The 6,897-nt window shown below is 40.9% G+C and overlaps 1 pseudogene; it reads left to right on the top strand.

Annotated features, from left to right (window-relative positions):
• Window positions 1–169: 169 nt before the first annotated feature.
• On the top strand, window positions 170–2,897 carry LOC145807852 (pyruvate kinase, cytosolic isozyme pseudogene; annotated as a pseudogene).
• The last annotated feature ends 4,000 nt before the right edge of the window (window positions 2,898–6,897 follow it).

Here is a 6,897-nt window from a genome sequence, read left to right as displayed (position 1 = left end):
TAAAAAATATATATATATATATTTGACGTACCCTAACCGTACCCGTACCTTACGTTTTTTAGATTTTAGCATATCGGCATACCCATATCGTACCTGTACCCATATCCATACTGGCACCCATGCTTCATAGAGGAGAAGTAGTGATAACACCTAAATCAAAAAGACGTCAATGAAGCCAGACTATCTCAACAATGGTATGCGCCACAGCACGATATTTGGCCTTGGCTGGGCCACAACAAACTGTTTCTTTCTACACTAAGAGATGAGGGAGTCACCAAGAAAGACACATAACAATAAGTAATTAGGAACCTGACCGTATAATTTTTCTAGGGGGATACACCGGAAAGAAGAGAAACAATATTCTGTATTAATCTAATAAGATTACAAACACTAGTATATATAACAAAAGCTAAATCCCAATTAGGAAACTATAACGAAACAAACGCTAAATTACCCTTACATATAAACTAATATTACGACTCTCATAGTAACAACCCTAAACCCTAATAATTATTTTCATTATTTTAGTTGTTTGTAGATCACATGTTGGTCTCCAACTACCAGACTATACATAATGCTGCTCATAAAAACCAGCACTAGCCCTTATAATATCCTCCTCCAACACGTATACTAACTTTTATTCTTGATCTCTCAACAATTTTTTTTTAGAAACAAAGCAACTGATTAGAATAACATATAGCTTGAGCCTAACAATTATGTGTGGAACCAGAAAGGTAACAAGTGACAACATCTTGTCCAAAGGCTGTTATACTGAAAATGAAGCCATGATTCAATTACCTACTTACAACATAGGAATTGCATGCGGACGAGGGGCATCAAGAATTGAGAAAGAAATGTATTTGGGGAATCAAAATTAAATTTATTTCCTTCAGTAACTAAGGCTTTGTTGACTCTAACAAATATGTAAGAAAAAAACAAAAAAACGAAAAAGCAAAAATATATAAAACACATGTTTCTAAATGATCTTCTTGGGAAGAGAACTTCATAACAGTACTTCTCTTGCTGGTTTGGGCAAGGTTCTTTCCCTCTCTCTTCTCTTGTAGGGGGAATAGAGAGCTGGTTTTCAACAATTCTTCATCCATTATCTCAAAAAGAAAAGACATTAGGGTGACATATATTATATATAATAATAATAATAATAATAATAATAGAGAGAGAAGAGAGAAGAGAGAAGAGAGAAAAGAGAAGTGAAAGTTGATTCTCAATTTACAATTGATAAAAGCAAGCTCAATCGCATCGCACAACTTATCACACTAAATCCACCTCAAACTGATAAACGAAGCTGACATATACGTCATAAAAAAAAAAGAAAAAAAAAAAAGAAAGGACAAAGTTCTCAAATTTCTAAGCATCTATGTATATATGTGTAATTAAACTAGTAAGTAGCTCCAGTCAATTAAAATCCTACTTTATTTTATATAGTTTTTATCAATATTGTAATAATAGTATAACAATCTAGGGTAGTTTTTGTTATTCAAATTTACTGTTCTTACTACCAACTAACATTAACTCCCACTCGTATGCCTTGCACATTTTACTTACATCAGGACACCACTCTTAAAAGAACTTGTCCTCAAGTGAGGGACGAAACAAAGAAGCAACTACTAGAAACAATCAATAAAAGCAGTGTTAAAACCTACCACCTACTTCACCCACTTCACCTACTCCATTACACCTACTCCACCCACTTCACCTACTCCACCACCTACTACACCTACTCCACCCACTTCACCTACTACATCTCCTATATAAGGAACCCCCTCACCATTTGTAATTTATAACATACATCAATCAATAATACAATTCTCTATTTCTTTTTATACATTAAATTTTACATGGTATCAGAGCTATAAGATTTAGGCCTATATTTCTTTCTCACCGGCGGGCAGTCGGCCGGCAACCTTGCCTTCACTGCCCGCTGGAGTTTTCTACACATACCTTCACTCCGCTGCATCTTCAACTCTCTCTCTCTGTATTGAAATTCAGGGAGAAAGACAGACACACACACATGGGCTAGTCTCTCAGTCCTCTCTTGGTGTTCGAACTCGCCCCAATCCCTCGCTTTGCAGAGACTCCGACCAGCACCACCTCGCCAAAACCACCGATCCTCACTACCACCCATAGAAGCCATAGCAGCAAGCAACTCACACCAGTCCTCTTCTCGGCCATCACACACACAGACGGAGAACCACTGTTGCTCCACCGTCGTCGACCGCTGTGAACCACCGTGGACCACCAAGGGACCTGAGATTCGAACTGGTTTCCTAAAGGATGCAAAGCCTGTTCAACTCAAGGAGGGTCAGGAAATTACTATTTCCACTGATTACAGCATAAAAGGGGATGCAGAGATGATCTCCATCAGCTACAAAAAGCTGCCTGTCGACGTGAAGCCTGGGAATACCATCTTATGTGCAGATGGCACTACCAGTCTTACGGTCTTGTCTTGTGATCCAGCTGCTGGAACAGTGAGATGCTGTTGCCAGAACACTGCTGTCTTAGGTGAGAGGAAGAATGTGAATCTTCCTGGTGTTGTGGTGGATCTTCCTACACTTACAGAGAATGACAAGGAAGACATCCTGGAATGGGGTGTTCCTAACAACATTGATATGATTGCTCTCTCTTTTGTGCGCAAGGGCTCGGATCTTGTTAATGTCCGAAAGGTTCTTGGGATTCATGCCAAGCATATACAATTGATGTCCAAGGTTGAGAACCAGGAGGGAGTTATCAACTTTGATGAAATCTAGCTGGGTCTCTCTCTGCAACGCACATAGGGGGCACCCACTCAATCTCTCTCTCTGTCTCGGGCATTGTTTCTCTCTCTCTCCCTTTAAACCCTCTCTTTTCCTTTCTTTTTCTTTTAATATTTACCTCCACTACCTTTTGTCTTTCAAATACAGCCACCACCTTACACCACACCAATTTTTTTATTCGTTTTATTCTTATTATCATCCTCCTCATCATGTAGCCCACTTTCTCTCTCTCATTTTTTTCACTTTCCAATCCCCCGAGGCACATGCTTTCGCCATTAATCTATTCTTATTATTAAAAAAAAAAAAAAAAAAAATACAAAAACAAATACCAAACCCATTGCAGGTTTTCACAAAACCGTGGGCCACGAAACCTTTTTTCATTATTATTTCTTAAACACAAAAAAAAAAAAACAAAACAAAACAAAAAAAACAAAAAAACAAAAAACAACCCACACACAACAACCTCATCCACAGGCGGGATTTTTCTTCTCTACTCTGCCGCCGGTCTTTTCTTCTTGCCTCCGTCCTGGGTGGCCCTTGCCGGTGTTGCCTCCGTGTTTCCCACTCCACTGGGCACGATCACTACTCCCTGCTCCTCCACTACAGTATATGGTGGACCTCCAAATCGGAACATAACGGTGGCCTTCCGCTTCAGCTCCTTATTTTCCGCCTTTAGCACACTTATCTCTGCTCGCGCATCCTTATACATGCGTTGGAGCAGAGCCAGCTGGGAGTTTAACTGCTGCACCTCATTTCCTACTCTGCAGTCGGTGCGACAAGTTTGTGACCGCAGTCATGGTTTCCACACATGACTTCAAAGTATACTGATTGGCCTCAATATCAGTTTGCACCGCCATTTTTTGCTCCACAGACCGCATCGGAAAGTTCAACGGAGCAAAACCAGAGGTGTTTGGTTGAGGTTCAAGGGCCACCGCACCAGTTATTTCTCTTGTGGACTCGTTCAGGTCTGGAAAGAGCGTGAGCAGACCACGGGAAGAGGAGGCCATGTTCTGGGTAGCTGGACGGGAAGAAGAGGCCATGTTATGGGTTGCTGAGTGTTTCAGAGACGGGTTGGTTACAGGTTGTTTTAGAATGCCAATGTTCAGCGGTTTCAGACTGGTTTGCACAGCCTCCGCCTCAACCTTGGTTTAAATAGCCAGGGTAGATACGCGCCTCGTGCGCCACTTGACACCAGACGACAAAACGGGCGCGCCAGCCAAGGTAGTCACGCGCCTCACCATAATGTCCGGCACACCTTTTTATGGATTGGGCGCGCCTTTTGATGGCTCGCCGCTCGATGATTTCTGTCGGGCACGACTTTTGATGAAGTGGGCGCGCCTTTTGAGGGCGCGACTTTTGAGGGCTCGATATCTATATATCCATGTATATATATTTGGGCAGCCTATATACACCATCATCCAGTGTATTTTACAACGGTCCGGCATGACCACATAAAACTGTCCCGACATTGATTCCGGTTAGTTTTTACAACGGTCCGACATGACCCATAAACTGTCCCGACATTTGATTCCGGTTAGCTTTTCCAACGGTCTGACATGACCCATAAACTGTCCCGACATTTGATTCCGGTTAGCTTTTACAACGGTCCGGCATGACCACATAAAACTGTCCCGACATTGATTCCAGTTAGTTTTTACAACGGTCCGGCATGACCACATAAAACTGTCCCGACATTGATTCCGGTTAGCTTCTCCATCGGTCCGGTGTGACCTCGTCAACTGTCCAGACTTTATCTGCTCCAACGGTCTGACACAACCATACAGTGTCCTCTACAACGTTATGACACCACCATACAGTGTCCTCTACAACGTTATGACACAACCATCCAGTGTCTTCACCAACGGTCTGACACGACCATACAGTGTCTCCTATCCTCTTTTATTTTATGTATTAGTCTTTTTTCTTGTTTTGTTACTCTCTCCAAACTCAAGTTGGTTAGTTCCTATCCCCCTTGAGTTTGCGGGGGGCTGTTAAAACCTACCACCTACTTCACCCACTTCACCTACTCCATTACACCTACTCCACCCACTTCACCTACTCCACCACCTACTACACCTACTCCACCCACTTCACCTACTACATCTCCTATATAAGGAACCCCCTCACCATTTGTAATTTATAACATACATCAATCAATAATACAATTCTCTATTTCTTTTTATACATTAAATTTTACAAGCAGCAACACCACCAACTAATCTATTACATGGGGAACTCAATGTTTGAACGTTTAAGGTATTGGAAGTATTCATATGAGGCAAGTGCACTTGATAGGCATTATAGTTGATCTTACTCAAGATCTCACAATGATCCACTTTCTGGTCATTGAGCTTCATATAGAAACCATGGGGTTGACCATCCTTCGTCAAAACCACCCAAACACAATGGAATTTCACTTGTTATCGTGATTAGGTACCCTGTTAAGATTTCTTAATGTGAAAGAGATTGTATCCAACGTGAATTCTCCACTCATATTAAAATATCCATGCATTAGGTGGACATGTGCCAAAGCTTAAAATAACTTAGCTATCTGAAACATATATGATTAGAAAAACAATAAATTTAAATATCTTAACAACTCATAAACCATAATATATTAGGAATTCTGCATTGCATATATCCAGAAATGAAGTACCATGAGGGAGAATAAAAATTTAGAATGATATAGCACCTTAACTGTTAGAATTTCTCCACACCTACCACCTCCACTATCTTTCTCCACACCTACCACCTCCACTATCACACACTCCACTACCATCTTCTCCTCTATATATAGGAATTGTAATATACAGAAATTAAATCAATCAATCAATAATATACATCAATTTATTTTTACATGGTATCAGAGCAAGGTTAAGAACCTATTCATTCTGCTTCACTGGCGGGCGGCAGCCTTGCCTTGGCCGCCCGCCGGACCTCTACACATACCCAGACTGTAACTTCATCTTCCTCTCTCTTACCTCTCGGCTCTCTCAGACCATGACTGTCTGAAGGTGGGTTCCAGGAATTCAAGTTGCTCGAGCGACTCGGGGAAGGGAAGAAGCCAACAGCCATCATTGCTTTGTCGTCTTCTAGTCCAACTCCACCTCCTCTCACTCCATCCACTGGTGTTCTCTCTCCTGTTCTGTCCATTCAAAGCTCAGAAGCGCCGGAAAACCCCTCCGGAATACCACCGCCACAACCGGTGTCGGCCAACTTAACCATCGCTCAGAAAAGATGCCATGATCATGAACATGGAAGTTGCACAGCTCACATCTTTTCAGAAACTGCAATGGCGAGAGGATGTATGTGATCTCTATGTTTGACGATCAGTGGTAATGTTGGAAGACAATGGACATGGATGTCGAAACTATTGCAGTCTATACAGCAAAGAAAGGGGTACTCGATCTGTCGACCACAAATGCTGCAATCAATAACTTGAGTAGGTGCCTTATTACGGAATGTAAGAGGGTGTTTATGGATTTCAGACGCCACTAGTATTTGCAAAGGACATTTCAGGTCCATCCTCAACAAGCAGTCCTTATCCTCTTTCACATGAATGAAAATCCTCGGTGCGAATAACAATGTCCCGCCAAATACTCCAAAAGACTCAAATATATTTCCACTTGGCCCTTCCTGGTCCAGTCCTCTGATGCTTCCCTTACCTTTCTTTTCTTTTACTCTCTCTCTCTTTGTATATGTTTATTCTATTCTCCCCCATACCTCTCTTTTTTTATTTTTCTTCTGCAGCCACTTCCCCTTTTGCACCCACTTTTCCCCTTACTTTACAACTCATGTGCACCTTTTTGACATCCCTGTAGGTCCAGGAGCTATTCCACATACCAACCCATGTGCAACTTTTTTTTTTGTTTTCTTTTATTCTACTTTTTGACCCATCATTCCACCACCTCCTTTTTTTTTTTTTTTTTTTTTTCTAACTCATATTTTTCCCACCGTCCACTCCATGATACCTATTTTTTTATTTTTATTATTATTATTATTATTATTATTATTATTATTATTATTCTTATTAAAAAAAAAAAAAAAAAAAAAAACCACAAACAAAAAATACCAAACCCCATTACAACCAATTTACAAATTTGCACATCCAACCATATTTTATTCA

Source organism: Camellia sinensis, chromosome 14, assembly GCF_055761805.1.
Source record: "Camellia sinensis isolate YWXY chromosome 14, ASM5576180v1, whole genome shotgun sequence".
NCBI lineage: Eukaryota > Viridiplantae > Streptophyta > Magnoliopsida > Ericales > Theaceae > Camellia > Camellia sinensis.
Note: the sequence above shows the minus strand (reverse complement) of the source record. Positions and strands in the feature narration are given on the sequence as shown.